The following is a 22,862-nucleotide window of genomic DNA, read 5'->3' on the forward strand; positions in this document are numbered from 1 at the left end:
AGGCAATACTCCACTCCTGCCTGGATATTTTTCATACTCAGGTATTCAGGCACGCTTATACCTACACGTCAGTGCTTTGAGTCGGGTCTCACCAGCAACTTGGGATAATTATTTCAGCATTCCAGCTAAAAATTACGTTACATTTTTGTCTTTCAGGAGCAAAGAATGCCTCTTTCAGCACCTAAGAGAACACACTGAGGTTTGTTGGTTTTTTGTTTGTTACTCTTTCATTTTCTTGCTGCTTGCTTCCAGCTTGGTTAAAATGTAAGAATATCAGCATGTCATTTCAATGATGCTGCAGTATTTGACTCCATTATGACATTCCCTTGCTATACTACAGTATACAGTATATATAGTATTTCACTATGATTTAATCATCAGTTTTCAGCTATAGTAACACTGAGCACTTTACATTTCTGCATCCCTTGACACTGGCTCTTAAATTCAGATTCTGGCTTAAAAAAGAACACAGTTCCCACTGAGTCTATTTTTAGAACTTTGTACTTTTTAGTTGACTCTGAGTACATGTATGAACCAACAGATGGGCTCGCCACAGTAGCCTGGGTTCCTTCCCTGTAAAACTGTTAAAGAGGTTGTTTTTGTCAATGGATGCATATCTCTGTCAAGCCACTGTAAAGGCCACCAGGAGTTTAGTTGTTATTTGAGTCTGGAATGCCTGTAAATTCAGTCCGGATAACCACAAAAGTATTGGCTGCATAACCACAGGCTCTTTCCTCTCATCCACTCAGTATGTGTTGAAAATACAGAGTGAGAGAGTGAGAGATAGAGAAAAAGAAAGGGAGAGAGACGGAGAGGGTAGTGGGTATTGGGTAAAATCCCTGCCAGCAGAACATGTGCCTCTGTGGAGCATGCACTGACTCTAGGCTGTCATGGCTGCAGCCCTTGCACGCTCTCTATAAATTTAAATGCTAAGGGAAGCGGAATGGCTGGTCTTCCTTTCATAAAACAAACAAAAAAAAAAATCATTCACCCAGCCAAGGCAGTTGTGGTGAGACCAGTGCAGCCGTAGTTATGGTTGGCGTGAAAACAGAAGCCTGAATGAAATTGCATCTGGAGTATATTTGAGCTCAACATCCTCCTTCTCCCGCTGACTTCTGTGTACCTCAACTTGTATTCTGAATCTGTTTTCTGAGCCTGTCTCATTTTCTTTCTCCGTCTCTTTATTCTCCATTCAATTCCATGTTTCAATTTCATGTAATTGGCAAGCCTCCCCCAAAGACCCGCTAATGTGCTTTATAAGACCATTTCTATTGAGCAGTGTGAGTTTGAACTGCGGAGGAGTTGGACAGCAGTAGATGACCTCAAATGACCCTGCAACGTTAGAGATCCTACTTCAGGAACATTCGTCCTCGCCTGACATTACCATTTCCTCACTCCATCCAACTTTTTCTCTCTTCTCATTCCCACGTGTCTGTCCTGCATTGCCTTATATCTTTATCTTACGGTGCCCACTCCAGGATTTCTCTCTATATCCTTCCCTCTTATTTCCTTTACTCTTTTAAAGCTTTTATGTTTCTATTTCTTCTCCCTCCTCATCTCTTATTCCATTACTATCATCTCTATCCCCAGCTGCTCTATCTACCAGAGAGGCTATGGAGCTTTAAGGCATTTTTTTCCTCTTACACTCTCCTGTAGATTTACTATAATTTTTAGCTGGCATTCTAGGGACCTCCAGTAATATTTCTCAAGCTGTTTCTTGAGGAGTAGCAGACTTTGAATTGCAATATATATAAGTTCATTTTTGTTACACTGCCAAAGGAAGGAATCTGTCTTACTTACATGCATTCAGTATTGACATACTGGTACAAGTGGAACAATGTAATAGATTTTGCACTACAGTGGCAGCTACATTTATCATGTAATCGTGTCCCAGCCTTCTATTTCCTACACAAATAATTAGTACAAGGTTACTAGTGCTTGTAAAATCAGTTAAATCATTATCAAGTAAAATCAAGTTAAATCAAGTGGTAAAGTGGACTTTATACCATCCCGGCTCAGTTGTTATGCAGTCATCCAGGTGAAGATATCCTAATCAAAAGTAAAGCTGGGCCCATTTAACAACATAGAAAATTTCCAGTATTTACAGTAGCCAGCGTTCTTATGGGAGTGGCTGATTTGTCCTGTTCAGAAGAACAAAAACATATTTAGAATCACTGTCTTGCCAAGATGCACTGTCGTAAAAATGGACGAACAAGAGTCATGAATCCAAGAAAACCTGTCCATCCAGTCCTGACATATTCATCTTTTAATACCTTAAAAAACCATGTGATGCCACTGTATTGTAACCAAAACAAGGAACTGGCATTAAAATATAATGTGATTGCTCCTCAGTGCTGTGTGCAAGATATTCAGTCGACACACAGAGCACCACATATTATCCAGCATCCAGCATGTTATCGCTCCCTGATACATGTGCATTAATCTAACATTAATCTAAATATTTATCTTCTGTAAAATTCTGGTAGGTCAGTGAAATAGGGAGCACTCCAGGTCTCCTTGGTTTTTGTTAAACAGTTAGGTTCATGAACAGTTAACAGTTAAAGTGCTTTATGTGTTCAGGGACAGCTTTGTCCACTGGAATAAACTGACGATCTTTTGTCAGCCTTAGTCTGTTTATATTTCCATTTTAATCATGTGTCTTTTTATTCAGTTTATTTTATGGAAGTGTTTAAGAGTGAGATCAACGTTCTCTGTAACAGGCCACACACGTCAGACCCCACCAGTGTATTTCCTAAGTATCTGTAGCTTGTATCTGGTAAATGTCGTGATTACCCAAAAGCCTGTAAATAGCACTGCACGTGAGATTGCAGAGAATTTCAGTGCAGCATTTTCCAGCTAAATAAACAGATTTAATCAGATTAACTTGAGGTGTTGCATTACTTCAAACAATAACTGTAGCGTGTCAGAAATGCCTTCAGTGCGAGGCTGAGAAAGACCAGCTCATGTGAAAGGGGCTAGATAATCTCTGAATAGAGCATACTCTGATTTTGAATATTTCCTAAACCTACTATTTTTTTTTTTTTTTTACCACTAATAATTTTAAGTCATACACGCTGCATCCTTTTCAACATTGTCTTAACTGCCATTCTTTGTCTCTAACTCTGCTGTCTGCCAGAAGCTTTCTCCTGACGGAACATTTTGTCTTTTTTTCCATCAGGTTTTTCCAATCACAGGCATCACACCAGAGCCAAAGGTGAGCATTTTTTTTTTTTAATCCACATCTGTTGCGCAGGTTATTTCTATCTCTCATTTTTCTTGTCTTGCCTTAATTCAGATCATAATGTCTTGATAATAGCTGAAAATATACTTTTCTTTAAGGTAGCTATCCAAATAACTAATGTGGCTATAAAAAAATCTTTCATAAATCAGCCATAGCCGGCACAATTTTAAACATTAATGGCTTTTGGCTAAAAATCTGTTGCTTGGAAGAAATGGTTTTGGACCACGTCAGTTGTAACTACAATAACAAGCCACAAGGGGGAGGCAGAGTATTCTCTTCCTCGTTGCCTCCCGTCTTTACAGTCTTGGCTAGCTGTTTTGGTGGAGGAGAGAATAAATACAAATCTTCAACATAAATGAAGAAAAGTAAGGGGGGGGCTGGGCGGGTTCATTCAACATTACAACGGTAAAATTCCAAATAATTTGTATTACATATTTTAAAATTAGTATTTTAATATTCCTTGTACATACTGCAATACTATATAAGTGTGTGTGTGTGTGCATGTTGCAATTATAGAGCACACATCTTTTTTTATAGACTGCAGTAATGAATTCATTACAGTCATGAGTTACAGTTAAAGAAATGTGTGGAAAGCAGATTGCTTGTGTTTCTCGTGTGTTGTGTGTCAGTTACTTCCCTTCCCTGGTTGTTCTCTCCGTTAATTCACAAAGATCAAAACGCGAGTCTCCCTCCTGCCTGAGTCTCCTCCTTCTTTTTCTCACTACTCCATCGCATCCGCTCTCTGACCACCGATTGGGTAGGACGAGGAGGAGGAGGAGGAGATGGAAAGAGAGGGAGGGAAGGAAAGAGAGTTTGGATATGAGGGAAGGGCCAAAGTAGAAACAAAGAATCACTGCAGGTGTATGGCGTTGGACATTCAAACTGGAGAAGTGAGAAAGACAAAAAGAGAGAGAGAGAGAAAGAGTCGAGGGACAGGTAGACCATATGTTATCTACACGAGATCCTAGCAGCTGAAGTTTTATTTGGGCAAGGTCAGTTTAGAGCTATCAGAAAGCAGGTTACTTCATTTTATTGCAACGTAAGTTCAAGTCCATGGCCCTTCTTACCAACGGTGCACTGAATCTGGGCTCCTATTACTGCCTGATCCGACGCAGGTTCAAGAGGAGGCGAAAGAAACGCTCCGAACGCAAAGGTAACCCCTGACAGCAGCTCTTTATCACAGAGAGTGATGCTGAGCTGGTTCATAGCAGACTGTAATATTCAGAAACTGTTGAGGGAGGAAAGCTGCACACTTTGCTTTAACTTTTCAGGTCTACTTTCATGTTGTTGATAATAGCAGCAGCGCAGTGAAATCGTGTCCTGTTTCTCGGTGGAAACACTGAGGTTGCTTCACTCTTAAAATTGGATTTTTGGGGTTATCAATCTGCTTCATTTTCTCTAAATGTTATGTTTTTGTGAATTACCCACTATGTAGAGACATTTCAATTAGACAGGTTAGGGCTAGGGTAAGCTATAAGCAATATTTTACATTATATGATAATGGATATGATAATGTACTTTATGCATTTCACGTATTCACAACCATAATTTATTAATCATACCTATAGATTTGATCTAAGCATTATATGAACATGGGAAAAAAATAGACCAGTTTAGTCCTCTGTTTAGAAACATTTCTGACACAAAGAAACCATTGAAATAACTATTATAACATTTTCAGCTCTTGGAAATTAGAGATAAACAGGAATTATGTGGAGAGAAATAGGGATGACATGTGACAGCCATAATTACTGTTGCATGTGTAGATATGTAACACAGGAGATGCATATGAACTTTTGCTAAATGGGCTGTCATCCTCTGAATATTTTGGCTATGTATGTCTAATGCCCAGTCGGTGCTCAATTAAAACTTGGATTTGGAAAAAAAAAAAAAAAAAAAACAAGTCCAAGACAAAAACAGTCTGATTCGATTAAACCCACAACTCAGTATATATGTACATCCTGAGTAGCCTTAGTCTAAAACTCAGCTTTTGTTTTTTTTTTTATTTATCAGAACAATTTATATAACTAGGTTTTGAAACAAGACGCTCTCTGGATGTGCGTATCTTTATCGTTGAAGTCGAGTGATTGGAACCCCACAGAGGCTCTAAGCTTTTCTCTTCTGAGTTTGTTGCTCTGCTCTGGGGATTAGCCTAACAGCAAACGTAGTAATTACTTAGGTGGCCACAGCTCACTGGCAGTATTAGCCATGTCTCAGCCACTTGCTTTGACACCCAACACCCACCAAACTGCCTCTACCCCGTTCAGCCAAGTCCATTCATCCAAGTAAATCCAACTACTGCTGATTCTGCATTTCTAGTCCCCGAATCGCACACTTCAGCTGTGCTCAGTCAGAGACTGACTACGTCCATCAGCATTACACAGGTCTGTTTCCCGCCTTTTCACTCTCCCTTATCACCATGGGAGTGAAAATGGCACTTTTTCACCATACTGAGAGAATCCATGACGAATCAGGGTCAGTGTTGCCGTGCTTATGCTCTCACACAGCTTTAATGCCTTGCACTTGAAGCCACTTGATAAGTCGCTTATTGCTTTAGCTCCTCACAGTGCCCAACGGGTTGGTGGCTAATGCTAGGAGAGAAGATGAGGTCACATACTTTTTTAATACAATCATCGGTAGAATAATGTGACACTGACTCAAGGAAATCTCTTCGCTTTGTTCCCTCGAGGGCAGAGTCAGTGCCGCACCACTGGACTGGACAGTCCATTAAGTGTAGATTAGTGTCTTCCACAGGGATGCTCACCATGTCGATGTAGGGTTGACCAGGGTCACCTGTTTGAGGGGCCTCCTCTCTATAACCACTAATCCACAGTGCAGCTAGAAACAGAATTTATACTTAGCTAAACTTTTGACCTTGTTTTATTGCTTCAAAGGGACTTTTAAGAAAATGTCATGTCAAAACAGCCCATTTAGAGGATGAGTTAAGAGTTTTTGTGTGTCTACTGTTAAACAATGTATTGAAACACAGAAGATTGTTCCCTGAAGGTGTGTGTACGATGTGGCTCATATCTGGAGACGCATGTAAAATCTACACACGGCCATTTGGGTGATTTTATAAATATGCATGGCTACTTAGCTGACATTAAACATCTTCTGTCTGTAAATCTTTTTCAAAGGAGACAAATATTTTAGCCATAATTAATAAATACATAAACAAATAATTCACTTTTAACCATTAAAGCAACCAGAAGAATTTTGACCAGCTGATATCAGGTGAAATATTCTGAGACATCTGTACCATCAGAGAGTCTTTCAGCTAACAGGTTCTCTCTGCAACATGCCGACGCGCTGGCGTTGCAGGCAACAAAAAAAGCTTCCATAGTAAATATCTTGCACTGAGCCTAAGCATCAAACGAAAACTAAAAGCACTTCAAAAATAAAAGTAGTCATGATGCAGAATGAATTATGATTCGGATGGTGGTTGGTGTGTGAATATGTTTGACCTGTCAGAGCTGAAGGAAGTGAATCTCCTACTTGTGTGTTCAACTTCAGTACAGGACAAAAGTTTGGACACAGCTTCCCATTCATTTAAATGAGGAGCTGTGTCCAAACTTTTGGCCTGTACTGTACATTAAAATAGCAATATTTTGTACTTTTTAAATTCTACTTCTTTAAAGATACGTTGTAACATTTCTCCACTGATAATGTTGAACGAAACAAAAAAACTATAGTCACTTGTCATTGATGTATATAATCAAATCCATACTGGTTAATTTCCATTCATTTTTTCACCTGGTTTTGTTCATATGAAGCTATTGATGATCTTTACATTTCTAAATAATACAATCTTATTTGCTTTATTATTTTGATTTCAGTATAACCTGCAACTCTGTGATATAAACTTTCTTTTGTATACACTATAGGTGTGGTGGCATAGCCAGCTACTCTGCAGATGATCATACTTTACCTTTCCCACACAGTGACTTTCAAAATGCTTAACTTAAGCATATCTTCCAAGTGATAAGTTCTACAATGCATCTCTCATAAATGTGCCGCATGATGCTTGCAGAAAACGTTTTCCAATGGGGCATATATGAAATATGGAAAATGTGGAACAGAGGCCCTTTCTGCCATGCCAGCAAAATTCCCAAAATTAGCTTTTGCAACTTGAATGGGTGGGGGCAGAGAGAGAGGGAAGGAGGAGGGTGCAGCTACACTGCCTACAATCCATCGCTGTGGAAGACACTTTGAGTACAACTAGCCTCCATTTTCTTCTCTGATAACTTTACGTCCCCCATCCCTTCTTTCGACATCATCTTTCTTTCCTCCATTACCTTATAACCCATTTATAGTTTCAACTGTACACCTATTAATATTCCTGTATACTAGTTTTATACTAGTCCTATTATGATTTAGAAATCAGCTTTACCATTTTAAAATATTCAAACTGTACCAACAAAAACAAGTGTTAATGGTTTTGCTGTTTTTCTTTCCTTTAGTCTTGGCTCCTGCATGTAGGCACAAAAAAACAGATTTGCTGTTGTGTGAAAAAGCCACAGACAAACCGATTAACATTTGACAGCAGCAACAAAGCACAGTCGCCATAATTTACCTAACAACAAAAAAAAAAAGTTAATTATGAGCTCTGCCACATTCAGTGGCATATTTTCGGGCACCACAAACACAGCAGCACAAATCAGTCTGTCATGATAAGAAATGAGTTGTGTCTGGCTGTCTCAATGTAATTAGCCTTTATTAGCATGCTGCTAATGAGTGTGACAGGCTGAGGGGGGATATGGGGTTGTAGTGAGACTGCACTAACCATTGAGGTGTGTTTAGCTGGTGGAGAGACACTTTACGGGACCAGAGGTGTATGTAGGGATTTATGTCGGCTCTCTTCATCACCACAGAGATGAACTTCATTAGCACAGCTTTGGTGTCAGTGTAGATTCAAGTGGATATGGAAATGTTTTGCTCTTCTCGCTGGTTATTACCTTGCTTTCACGTCATGCATTGGGAAGCATTTCTTTTCAGGTAATGGAACAGGACATGGTGATGAAAATTCGATTTTCCCAAATAAATGTGTTTGGTGGAAACCCTTGCCTGCAAAACAGAGGAAAGCTTAATTTTAACTTGACATTTTTGTGACGGGTAGAGCTCAGTCACAGCTGATATTACTTTGTTGTCATGCTGTACACCTCTGACATTAGTCCTCTCAGGGCGTCTGAAGACTGTCTCCCTCCCTTCGTCAGCTGTCATGACCCCCTTCTTCATCTTTTCTGAGGTTTCTCATCCTGTCCTGTCCCTTCTGCCCATCAGCCCCTGCCTGACAATTGCGAAAGCACAAGGTGTGAAATTCAACTCGCAGGTGACAGTGTGACCGGCACTGGCGCACACAAATCTACATGGATGCAGTCATGTCCTTGCACCAGCATTTATTTTCATACCCTCGCCCCTCCACCCATACACCCAAACACATTACAGCATACAGTATGCTGATATTCCTTTCCTTGGGTGAGGATCCTTGAGTGTCTAACCTGGCCTTGCATGTGACAAGTGGTGTTAACTCTGATCGTCAAGGCAAATTATAAATCACATGCTACTTTTTAACCCATTCGTAAAACTGTCAACAAACTAGGAAGAGCTACACATTTCAGGGCACTGATGCATTTAAGTCAATCAAAACAATTTAGGTTCAGTTACATCTCCCTGCAATCTATAATTTAACTGTGCTCAGTCTATTAATGCTACTTCTGTTGAGGCTGGTGTGTCTCTACATGCCGCTTCAAGGTATACAGCACACGTACCAGGATATTTGTGTGGAATTTTCTACGTGTGTGCCCTGATAGGTGCTTGAGCATTGAGCACAGCAGCAGTGGTCCTCTGTAAGCTGGTCCACTGTGCACACACCTGCACATTTGCACACATCCAAACACACTCAAACATACACTCTTTTCCCCACAGGCGCTCGGCACCTATGCTGTGTCATAAATCAGAGCTGTCAAATAGATTTTACAGCTGCTAGTGAAAAGAGGAGAGGCAGCCACCCAACAACCTTGAAAAGATGGAAGAAAGCAAAAGTAAAGGAGTTTTATTATTATTGAACCTGATACTTGGACCTAAAGAATGTACGAAGACTGATGAGAAGGTGTTCGCTGCAGTGTATACATGAGGGTCAGACTGAAAGTTTATTGTCTCTTGGATAACAATAATAATCTTGGATAGTTATAGTAATGATAATAGGGCAGCACGGCAGCATAGTGGTTAGCGCTGTTGCATCACAGCAAGTAAGTTTTGGGTTCGGTTTGCATGAGTTTGCATGTTCACCCCGTGCCTGCGTAGGTTTCCTCTCACAGTCCAAAGACATCATGTTTGGGTTCACTGTGTGAGTGTGAGTGGTTGTTGGTCTCCGTCTGTCTCTGTGTGTTGATCCCTGTGATGGACAAGTGGCCTGTCCAGGGTGTGAGCTGGGATTGCTCCAGCACCCCCTGCAAACAGGAAAGGATAAGCTGTAGAAGATGATGAATATTATTATTTTTATCATTATTATTATTATTAGTATTATTATTATTAGTATTATTATTATTATTATTATTATTAGTAGTAGTAGTAGTAGTAGTAGTAGTAGTAGTAGTAGTAGTAGTAGTAGTGTTGTTGTATTATTAACTTTCACATATCTGAAAACCAATGCGAAAGATTTGGGTACATCGATCAGAAAAAAACGAAACTAAATAATTTAGCAGTAAGAAGCGTCTCCTATTGGTTCACTACATTAAACAATGGTGTACCTGCTTCCAGCTGTTCTCAGGCTGAAAGAAACCGTTTCCATTAAGTTTTTACACTGCATTATCGGTGTGGGAAATGTGCAGTGATATCATAAAAGATATTTGGCCATGCACCATGCTACTTATATACAATGGTGTGTGCTGACAGGAGCAATCAACATAAGATGAAGAGAGCTAATGTTAGCAGGTAATGCTACTTCCTGCTGACTCCTGGCTTGTTTCAGTTGGAGTTGTTGACCTTGAGCTGATACCTCGTCCTAATGCCGTACTATTGAAAACACTAACACTCAGAAGGGCAGTAGTGGTGCAACAGCTGAGGTAAACAACAACTAGACAGAGAATGGAGGAGAGATTTGAGGGAAAAACCCACATTGTGGCTGTGACAGAGGAAGCCACTTTCTGATGGACTGGCGACCTGTCCAGGGTGACCCTGCCCTCACTCAATGTGAGCTGGGATTGGCTCCAGCACCCCCTGCCACCTGGAAATTGATAAGTGGTTGAAGATGAATGAATTTCTTATTATTTGGCCTTGTTTGGGAGCTGGGCCAAATGGTGGTTCATTTGGTTGTCATTCTGTTGTCAAAACACCGTGCGGTAGGAATTCTTGTAGAAAGACTTGGCTTACACTAGACTGATGCAGGCAGCTATATATGGATTTGTCTCATTTTTAAAATATTTTCCAGGTAGGGTACATCTATTTTGGTGGTCATTGCAATTCCAGTGCAAGATCATATTTATATCAACGGTTCTATTTAATGTTATTATTAATATGTTTGCCCTCGGTAGAGCCTAGAGCAACATACTTCAAAATGGTGAAACATAGGCTGATATTCATGAAGTGCTCATTGTCTCAGATGTCTTTCTAGTCCAAGCTCATCGAGCTTGGAGGATTGGAGTAGGACGTCAGTGTCTGACTAGCTGCCTTTTAATATGCAGAAAGAAGGAAAACATGTAAGTCCAGCAGTAGGGCTCAAAAGGCAAATCGCTTTTGGCAGCCTAATTCACTGGTCATTAGGAGGGCCAAATTAAATAATCGACTCTGAGGTAAGTGTGTGAGAAAGAGTGTGAGTGTGTGTATGTCTGATGAGACAGGAAGTGCCATGTTGGGTGGCCCTACTCAGTGGCCCCCATACCTTGGCCCATCAGTTTCAATCAGGCCGGATGACAGGCACTCCCTTTCCTGCCACGACCTCTCTCCATTAGCACACCGGTGCTCACACATGTACTCCATTACACTGCATTACCTGGTCAGTGGCTGGATACATCACCTGAGGCGGCAACAGAATGAAAGGGGGAGAGTTGAGGGAAGTTTTCACGTGACAAAAAAATGAGATCCCATTTCTATTAAGGTTCTTCCTCTTTCCCACTTTCGTGTGGTAATCACTGGGCTGCCAGCCCTTTATTGGGGAAAGTAATGGGACTGCAGGGCGGTGACAGTAGCACTCACTTATCTAACTGCAAACATTGACAGCTAACAAAGATCCTTGTATCCCTCCCCATCTTTCTTTCTTTCTTCCTTCTGTCTCTTTCTCTTCAATCTACTTTTAAGTCTTGTTGCTGCCTCTGTGATTTCAACCAAATTAGTTTCTTTTTAAAGGGAAATCCCTGCAATTATTTGTCTTTCTATATGCAGGATCATCAAATGCACCTTATAAAGAAATCAAAATGTACTAGTTGTAGCACTTCCACTTCCTTCACAGTACAGACCAAATCTCTGGCAAGCACAAAAAGCGTCTACTTAACATAAATTAGAAAACAAGTAGTGACCCAATCCCACAGTCTAGCTTTACATGGCCAAGGCCACGAGTACTCCCTGGCAGACGTTTTGATCCCATTTTGCATGCTCTCCATACATCAGCCTCTCTGCAGACTGCAGCTTCATTGACCACTGGGTTGCCATAGTTGATTTCATTCATTTATTTTCAGCCGCTTTACCCGTTTCCGGGTCGTGGGTGGTGCTGGCGCCAACCCCAGCTCACTCTGGGTGAGGGCGGGGTCACCCTGGACAGGTCAGCAGTCCATCACAGGGCCAACACACAGAGACAGACAGAGACCAACAACCACTCACACTCAGACCTACAGACAGTTTAGAGTCGCCAGTTAACCCAAACATGATGTCTTTGGACGGTGGGAGGGAACCCACAGAGGCACAGCGAGAACATACAGACTCCACACAGAAAGGCCTCAGGCCAGGAACCAAACCTGCAACCTTCTTATTGTGGGGCAACAGTGCTAACACCAAGGGAATCTCCATGAGCATATTATTCTTAAAAGATGCACCCAGAAGTTATCTTTAGAAGAGAAAGGAATAATACATGGAGAGCCAGGTATTTTTGTAATGACAGCATAATAATAGATGTAAAATCTCCTGTTAGAAACAGGAAGCAAAGGGAGGAAATGCCAAAATTAATAATGACCAGTCATTATGCAACAGCTGACCTTCTAGGCAAGCCACATTAGAATGTAGAGGGAAAAAAAGTTTTTAAATGGGTTTTTTTTTATTCCTTGAACATTTTCTCCAAGAAACACAATTGCTAATAGATGCGAGATTAAACATTTAATTACAAATAAGGCAGCAGATTATTGCTGGTGTGCACATCATATTATTGTGACACATTTTCTGGTATTATATAGCCTATATTCTGGGAGATAGGCTTGATGTGATTTTTATTTTTTTTATTTTTTTCAGAATGAGAAAAAAATCAGACAGGAATGGAATGGATTGGACTGGTTGCACAACCTGGTGGGCCTATCAGTCTGTGTTAGGGCTGCTGAGAGGGCTGTCTCATAGGCGGGCTCTCCTGCACCAGCCATTTCCCATGGCCATTTGTCTTTGTCCATTTTCCTTCCCTTTTCTTGCCCCCTCTTTTTCCTTTCAACACCTCCTCCCCCTCATTTTCGATTCCTCATATTGGCCTCATAGTCTTCTTCGATCTGTTTCTTCTCTCAGTATTTCCGCTTTTGGGACTTTTCTTTCTCGAGGACAGTTACTTCTGTTAGTTTAGGTTCGAACATTAAGTCAGTTCAAAACAACTATTAGTTATTAGTATCATTTTATATCATATCATATCATATCATATTAGTATCATTGTCATTTAGCCATTTAGCCTCACATTATCTAGCCTAAGCCTCATTTATCTATGATTGGTCAGTTGATCATCTGGCTGATGGAAACTCCATTCCAATGTAGTACCAGGAAATCATCGGTTTTCCTGTAAGAAAAAAACATTCAAAACATCATTAACTAATGAGAAGAGTCAACAACAGTTTAATACATTCACATGTTGGTTTCTTTGTGACCTCTTTGTTGTATTACTTTTTATATCCAACACACGGTGCTAGATCTATTAATAATACACTAAGAGACATATCCAATACAGGAATCAATTAATGCCTTGGCTTATTCAATATCCTCATATGAGTGAGTATAAACCTTTCTCCGTTGATATTGCAGAGTTGCAAGTGCAAGCAAAAATATGACCTGTATATCAGAAAATGAAAATGTCAGGGTTCAGGTCTGGGGGGAGAATACATTCCAAAATATTTTTATAGCAGGTTTTCCATTGCGGTTTGAATGCCAGGCAGTAAGACAAAGTGTAAATGAAATAAGACACCTTAGATGATGTCAGATATGTTGTTAGATAATGATTTATTGAAGTAGCTCATGCCTTTAAGCATCTACGCAATTACCTAAAATTTATGGTATCAAATACACCACTTGCAACGGCACAGCTTAAAAAGACCATATAAAGCCAATACATACAGATGTTTACTTCTGGTTTCCTTGGAAGTGGACATTTTTGGTGCCTACCTCATCTTTCACTTCACCCTGTGGTGGTTGCCTGTGCTTAAGGTGTGAGAGACAGAAAGCTTATGCTCACAGTGTATCTCACATTCTGAGTAAAGTCAGAAAGCTTGTTTATTGTGTGGGGCAGTGAGTTTGGAATAGTGGACGGCAGATGTGTTGCTGAAAGTTTTTCCAAACAGTAACTGCTAACATTAAAACAAACGTTAAATAGATAATAAGGAGACAAACCCTCCTTCACCCTCCTAAACCATTTTTTACCATACTGCATGTAAACAGTGACTTTCTTGAATAAGGTGAGGAGAGTTTCTTTTACTGACTGACCATAGATCCAGACTACACTGCAGCAACATAAAATGAAACCTCAAGATAAGGAATAAAGCAAGAAAAGAAATCGAACTAAACCAAAACAACAGACGAACTGAACAAACTCAAATCTGAGGGTGAACAAATTCGTATCCTTTTCCATTTGTTTCAAGCTACCTGTGCATACGTTTTTTCTTTTGTATGTCTGTGTGTTGTTTTGTGAGGGTATATGTTTATGTCCGTGTTAAAGTGTTTACGTCTGTACCACTGGCTGTCTGCCATGTGTCGAGCCCAGAGGCTGAGCAGTGACTTGTTCTGGCTTTGATGGACACAGAAAGTGAGGGCAGCCATTTAGCTGCAGCCTCCTCTCTGGCCCACCAACCTTTGTATGAGCCCCCTGCCACCCCACCTCCCCTCCCTCCCTTTGGCTCTGCTGGTGCTGGGGGGAATCAGAGCCACTCACTCTGATGATTTATGACCACACCTGAAGCTAGCCTAGGACGTTTGAGAGTGTGTGTGTGTGTGTTGTGTGCATCTGTCTGAAAATGGAGAGAGAAATAAGAGTATGTGCTACAAATGTGTGAGAGAGAAAATAAATGTTCATAACGTGAAGAAATGGATTTAAAATGCATGGGTTTTGTGGGTTTTAATTTAATTTAATTTAAGGGGATTTATTTTTTTAGCAGCAATAGCGGATAGTGCATTATATGTTAGAAACACAAGTGTGTGTTCTTCTCATACAAGGACAGCATTATCTCTCGCCTTTATGACTTGGCCTCTCTCCCCTCACTTTGCCATGAACCCTGACTCTGCCAGCCCTCTGAAATGCAATCTCCCATAAAACCCATCAAATAAAAAAACTTCATATTGATACTCTCTGCCTCCGCTTTCTCCACCTTTTCCCTTCTCTCACCACCAGCGGTCCATGATGATAAACAACCAGCTGTCAGATATTAAAGCCTGGAATACAATAAAAGGCAGATTCTCTCCTCGTTCTTCACTGCACCACATTTGCAGTTTATTTTCACCAGTTTTGACAAATTTGGGGGAAATATTAACCCAAAAATATAAATATTATTATCTGTTGTGAGGAAAAGGAAAGTAATTAAGTTTAAAAGGCCAACAGCTTTCATGCCACACATCCATTCTGCTATTTTCAGTCAGCACTTTGCTAACAGAATGACAACAAATTAACACGTGTATGTTAAAATGCTTTGCAGTTGTGCTTTTGCTTGGTAGATTTAGATATATAGGGAATAGATATATTCCCTCAGTATTTTGAGCAGATGAGTTGTAGGTCTACTGCAGAGGGTTCAAATCCCTGCAGTACTAAAACAAAGTGTACGGAGCACGGAGCTCTACTGTTGGCCTCTAGAGGCTGAAATATACACCTGTAGTTGTTTCCATCCAGCCCCTGAGTGCATCTATGAACTGTAAGATGACTTTTCAACCGTAGTTATATTATGTTATGTTGTCTTTTGAAAACTGCTGTTTTGTTTTGCTTTGTTTTGTTTTGTTTTTTTTGTGTTTTAGATTTTTGTGTATTGTTATAGTGATGTTTTTTGTTTGGAAAGGTGCGGTATATACATATTGATGCAGACAAAAGCTGAATTTGAGGATGTGAATTAGCTGTGGCGTGGAGGCTCTGGTCACAGTGGTTGTGGGGGGAGGGGTTAGGACCCATTTTTCCCTCTTTGCTCCCCAGCAGAGCCTCTGCATTGGTCCATTACACAGCAAGTCTAGCGTTGTACTGCAACCCACGACACCGTCCCCGAGAGCCTGTCAGAGCACAGCGGTTGGTTTAACAGGCTGTTGGCCATGCAAGTCGTCTGCTCCAAATGGCCAAGGGTGATGTGGATGTGATGATGACAGAAAGTAGGTGCTTTCTAATTAAAGAGTTGACTTTTAATATGACCAATGAAATACCAGTCAAACAAAAATAAAACTGTGTTCTTGAAGTTTTCTAATAATAAAACATAAGAATCAGGGGTAGGTTTACTCAGAATACAGCTTTACACTGCGGTTAACATGCTATAAATTGTAGGTATTTTAATTGCTTCAAAGGCATTAATCAGTAATTTAAATAGCACTACACTGAAGTTATTTGCTGCTGTGAGAACATTTTTGTGTTTAGAGTTTATTAACTTAGTGTCTCTAACAACAATAACTTCTCATGTGGATACATATTTTATTTTTTCTACTTCTATTTTGTTTCTGTTAGTAACCTTAACCCCACCAGACGTGGCACACGGGTGTCAGGAGTTATGATTTTTGACATATGAGTATGTGAATAAGCACTTATACTCAATAGTATTATTAACCATCAACTAAATTTTTATTTAGATTTTTATTTCATTTTTGCAAACTTTGCAAAGTTAACCATTTCTTACTAAGTAAGTTAGGAATAAGTATTCTCTGAAACAAATAAAGCAAATTTGATTAAAGGACTACTGTCAAACATAGGCTGAAAAATGACAAAAAGGTCTGAAAACAAATTCTAATGATCTTGTTATTATAGTTGCCAATCGGTTTTTCTCTTTTAATTCAATGCCATCAGATTTAGTTGTTGTGAAAAGCCCTGTCTCTCTTTGTATTATATCTTACATGTTTTCTCTACTCTGAAGACTTTTACTGAACTCTGTAGTCATTCACTCACAAGGCCTTTTTCTTCATTAGGCCTCATTATTTATTTAAAAAAACTGGCAAAGCTTCATAGGTGGATTGTTTGTTTTGGATTGAAACTTTGGTTAACCTTCAACCTAACATAATGTGGCAATCTTTTTTTGTTCACTTTTAAGAGACGTGAAGAAAATCTTCAAATTTCTCTTTCTCAAGTTTGATACAATACTATACAAACCATTTCAACCAAAAAATGTATGCATTTAGGTTTTGTCTTTTGCTATAGTCGAGCTGTAACAGATATAATTATGACTGTGATAAAAACCTGTGCGAGCAACACATTTATCTTCCCTTTTTCAGAGTAAACAATTTAGACTTGGACACATCAATTACTGTGCATTCAGGCGATACAATATCCAGTCATATCTCACTGAAAAAAGGGGGAGATGTTCCATTAAAAAAAAAAGATATAATCCAGCACCACCCAACATACATCAAGGAAGTGAACCACTGAAAAACAAACAAAAAAAAAATTAGCAAGACAATTATTTAGGTCAGGATTTTCCCAAGGTACAGTTTGCTTGTTGGGAATGAGTGCTGAGGACTCTTTTTGTCTGGATTGCTTCATGGAGGTGTGTTGGTGGGAGGAGGGGGCTTTCCCATCACAGATAAGTATGTACATGGTTATATCTGTGCAGTGATGCACGTTGTTCCTGTCAGCTGGTGACAGCAGCTAAGCAGGTCACAGTCTTTAGCACCTGTCTTGGTCCTGTCAACACAGCAGCACGTCAGGCTGCTGAAAGTCTGAAGGGTTTGCTTTTGTCTGTTAATATGCTGTTAATGTTGTCTTGACAATTGTAGATTTCCTCGCTGGGTCAAAGATTTAGGCGATGGAGCTGACACTTTCTGCCGACACTGCATACTGAAACGCTATGAGAGGCAAGAAGCCCCGAAGTAATTTTTATTCATTAATAAAAAGTTGAAATGCAAGTTTGTTCAACTCAAGAGTTTAATTAAATGGCTTTGCCTGATTTCAAAATCAGTGACTTTTTTGGCCAGTTAAACACTTTTCAAACTCTACCCTTTGATACCGTTAAATTTAATGCCCGACAAGTAGGTTAATCTATTCTCTTAAAAGTATTTTGTTTTCAGTTACAGAGAACCCTGTATGCCAGGAGTGAGAGGGTAAAGTGAAGTAAAGTAAAAGAAAGTTTTCAGAGCAAAAGTCCTTTTGCCTCTGTTTATATAACAGCATGGAAGAGCAAAGCTTTTGCATGAGGTGACATGCGATATTTGATTGTCGAGCTTAAGTTCCATCATTGGGCTGTTTGCCTTGTTGTTATTATTACGAATTACACACTCTCATTTTCTACACTTTCTAGGGGTATTGCCTGCTATAACTGAAATGCATTTTTTACTTACGCTTTTACACTATTATACTCTACAAAGTGACGAGCCAATAATGTGTATACAGGACACAGTTTTAACCTTGACCTTTTTAGTATAGAAAATCAGCTGTGGGAAATAGATGAAGTGTTGTTTAAGTGATTCTTGTGTCACTTTGTGCAACTTCAACCAAAAGAAAATGCTGATGCAGTTTACGGTTCCCCAAAAATGATTCTATTCTCAATGGAAATCAGTTGCAGGACCTAATAATGACCTTCAGACTTGTCACATCAGCTGTATACCTGAGAAGTAAAATCAGGCTTGTCAAAGGTAAATGCATGAAATTGCAGACACTGTAACAACCGCAGAAAATCAGCGATATGGGAAAATCAAATACTCAAAGCACATTAAACATTCCTAACATTAACAATGAATGAAAACCAAAATAAAATATTTCTGTTTCTATCTACAAATGAAAAGTAGTATCACATCACACTATGTTTCCTTTGTTATTCTGTTTCGGATTGTCATCCGATTACCATGAGGATGGAAATCAGTTATGTGACATGGGTCAGTTTATGTCTGGACACAAACATTATGAACCTTAGAAAATTAATCAACTCCCGCTTCTTAAACATCATTATCAATATTAAATCATTATTATTAATGATATTATCCATCCATCCATCCATCTTCTACCGCTTTTATGTTTCTGGGTCACGGGGGTGCTGGAGTCGATCCAAGCTCACTCGGGGCGAGGACGGGGTCACCCTGGACAGGTCGCTAGTCCATCGCAGGGCTATCAATTATATGAATCTAGTATTGATCGCACGGTTTTGATATGCTCATCCCTTGCCAAAACTGTAAACTACAGGTGACTGTAGCAGGAGATGATGCACTATCATCTTGTGGAGGGAACTGGCCTCACAAATTTAGGTTGACTGGCCACCAAATAAAAAAGCTAAGTGCAGAGACCACCTAGAATCTAAAGAAATACAGGAGAGAGACTTGCAGTTGTTCAGAGTTAAGGTAGATGCCGCCCTCCTGAAAAAGGCAGATCCACGTCCCATTTTCAGAGCTGTCCCTTACAATTTGCAGCGAAAGGTCAGATAGATAGATAAGTACCACAGAGACCAGAAAAGGCTGGTTTACTGCAAGAGGAAAGTGAATTGAGAATCCTTAATAGTTCTATTATGCCGAAAACACAAAAAAGATTGTGAGATTGTGAGTGAATTAACGCTGCAGCATGACTGAATGATATCCATTACCAGAAACAAGAGCCAACAAGGCCTCATGTGCACATGATGTGAAAAAAGGAAAAAACAGGTTGCTATTTATCAGCTCAAGACAGTTCTTTGTGGTTAGTCCATAAATCAGCCCAACATTTTTATAAAATATGATTACAGACCTTCAGGTTGTTGTTGTTTACCAGCTGCATTTCAAGAAGTGCTGAATGCAGCTCGAGCACTTAGAAAGACGCCGTTCAAAGGCCCACATGCTGATGTATTTTGTACCAATAGACCTTATTTTTTTCCTGCTTTTTGCACCATCATTATGACAGGTTATCTTTAATCTGCATGGTGTTACTAACGCCATGCACGCCAACATACATCTTCAATTTCTTTTTAATTATTAAAGGTTTGCCCCTCATTCAAGCAAATCATTTACTTAATTATTTATACATCATACATCATATACATACAATTATTTTTATGTCAAATCTGAGTTCCTACACAGCCTCAATAGGCAGTTTGATTTTGACAGTTTGAACCACGCGGCCTGCCAAGGGCAGTCCTTTCCATCGCCTTCTGTTTTAGAGAAGATAATGATTCTCTTTTACTTGAAATAGGATTGCATTTTCCATCTCTTTCGTCTTCTATTCTTCCCTCACCTTTACCTCTCCATCCCTCGCTCCACCCCACCACTGCACCCCCTTTCGTCAGTCAGCCTCTGCTGGTGCTCCCTCCACGGTGGCGACGCTCTATCGCTCCGTCACAGCGCAAGCGAGGGATGAGAGACAAATCAAAACCACCTTATTTCCCCTCAGTCCCTCTCACCATGCCAGATTGAATTTGAGGTTTTTCATCTTATTTCTCATCTTTCTCTTTTCCCTGCCTCCCTTGGCATCCACTAAAAATTACCTGGAACCCAGCCGTCCCACAAGTTGATGATGCAGTATCATTTATGCATGTGGAGCAAGATATTCATGGTCCTCATCGTTTATTCTTTTGACTCACTTTAAATCCTTTGCATTAGACTTGTGTGTTCCGAAATGGTCAATACCATAATCAATCAAGGATCCCAATTTGCCTTTACCAGTGCCTTTCATGCATGCAAATGTTTGAGTTTGTTCAAGAGGCTTTCATGTCCAAAGAATTCCTGGTGAATGAAGTATATAATGGAGCACCATCAAAAAACTCCTCGCATTTCTATGGTAATTTTAACACATTCCAGTTTAAATGTCTTACATATTTCCTGATTGCAAAACGTGAATCATGCAATGTGTTATAAATAAGCCACACATTTGAGTGGTAAACATTAGGTTGCTGTCAAATGACGTATCTGCCATCAAGAAACAACCAATACACACATTTTCTACTGTAAATGCTGTGATAGTTTTTCTTCTGTTATGACAGAAGAAGCATACACAATGTTGTGCCAAAACTATGTGCATGCCATAAATCAGTCATGGTTTTTGATGGCTCTATTGTAAATCTTGGAATAATACCTAGGGAGAAATCTGCAACATATTAAAGTAAATGTTGCTGCCTTTTAGGCTCAATAGGTTTCCCTTCAGGCAAAATGTATTTTATTTTCTTCAGACAACCTAATATGCTTTCTTCTGGATTTCATTTACTCTACTTTTTAACTTTTTTTCAAGCGTTGTGCTGAACTTGATGCAGACTGACCTTGAAGAGCTGCATAAACAGTTAAGCTCATACACAGACAAAGCACTGGAGTGTTCTAATGATCATAGGTTATCAATATGTAGGTTCTGAGAAATGGGACCACATCTATTTTCTCATTAACTGTACTGTAGTTTTAACATCAGAGAATGGATTTAATGCAGATAATGAATCTCACTAAACTCACAAGTATAAGTATTAATTTAATGTAACAGAAGGCTATGACCGTTTTTCTTGCCTATGCATTCTCCTTCAGGATGACATAGACAATTTCACACACATCCACAAGCATGGACACGCACACGCTCCCTTGATTATTTTGATGTTGCAATATCCTTGCTGATGTCAGGAATAGTTACTAGCTTGGTGATGAAACTACACATCACTATGTTGAAGGGCCCAGACATAAAGAAAAAATAAGAACAAAACCACCAGCATGAGCTTTTGTTGTTTTGGTCATATATCTATATATCATATATTTTGGTTTTCTGTCAGCTTATGGATTGGACTATAAGATTTACTGCATCATGCACTGCAGAAGTTGCATCTTGCAAGTTACTAATCTTGTGCGTGAATGCTTGCTGGATGAGCGTGTGTGGGGGCCAGGGCACCTGGCTCGTGCTACCTGAGAAAAATTACTCTCATCTTCCACTCTGTTGGACCCACTCCCACCCAGCCTCCCCTCACACCACCTTTTCATTTTCAATTATGGGGTGGAATATGAATCTTTAATAGGGTGATAATTGTGCTAGCATATTTGCTGTCACCCACCATTAGGCCAGATTAATTAGCCCATTTAGTTTAGCTTAAGAAAGTGTCTGGCTGAGGAATGGGGGCACTGATGGAAGGCGGGCAGAGAGAGAGAGAAGAATCAGCACAATCTGTTCTATATCATAATGCCATCCTTCTCCTGCTCCTCTTTCTCTTTGTGTCAAATGCCTCTCTGCCTTCTCCCTCCTTGCTGCTCTAACTCTCCTTCTATCTGTTAGTCTGTTTCATCAGAATGCACTCATCTGCGCTGCTCTTAGCAATATTTTTTGTCATGCTACGACTTCTCAAGTGGTTGGTGGGGAGTTGTGCAGCTGAAACTTTCTTGGAACTGTTAATTCTATAGTTAGCAATCTTCTATGAGCCAATGGTGCAACTTTTCCAAGTACACACTTTTCCCAAAGGGTGCTGCGCAACCAACTGCATTTGTTGTACTGATTAAAAGTTTGAAATTGAACAAAGAACTATGGATGTTGATTTAGAGACAAGGCAAGCTGATTGTCTAACAGCAGGCAGATAATGTTAATGTTTGCCTCCATTCAAACTAGGTGACAAAAGGAAACAAATATTTGACCTAAAGTGGTCAAGTGGCCCAGATGTGAATGTGAAGGACTGCACACCTTTCTAGAAACATATTCACTCTCCATTGTTACATCAGTAATTCCATGTTCATGTTCAGTTTTATTCCTGTGGACACTTGTGCACTGTAAAATCCTAGAATCAAGGTGGCTGACCTCTCGACTAGTGGCTGACTCCTGAGCCGCAGCTACCTGCCAGCTGCTCTACATCCACTGTTTGTGGAAGCACAACTTTAAAAGTCAATGCTTAAAATCAATCCTGACACGGTTTTGACCACCTTGCATTCCAAGAGAGTTGCAATACAGTCAGTGGATTTTGCAGCAACCAAAAAAAAAAAGGAAAGGAAAGTGGCCGGCTGGATGTTTGGTTCAAATGATGATTCACTCATTTGGTGCTTTGAATTAATGTATGTGAAATAGCAAAACAGAGCCAACTCAAAATTGCATGAAACTAAAAAAAAAAAAAAATCTTTCCTAACCGGAGAGCTGGTTGTTCATCGTAAGTGT

Source organism: Echeneis naucrates, chromosome 21 (assembly GCF_900963305.1).
Source record: "Echeneis naucrates chromosome 21, fEcheNa1.1, whole genome shotgun sequence".
Lineage (NCBI taxonomy): Eukaryota > Metazoa > Chordata > Actinopteri > Carangiformes > Echeneidae > Echeneis > Echeneis naucrates.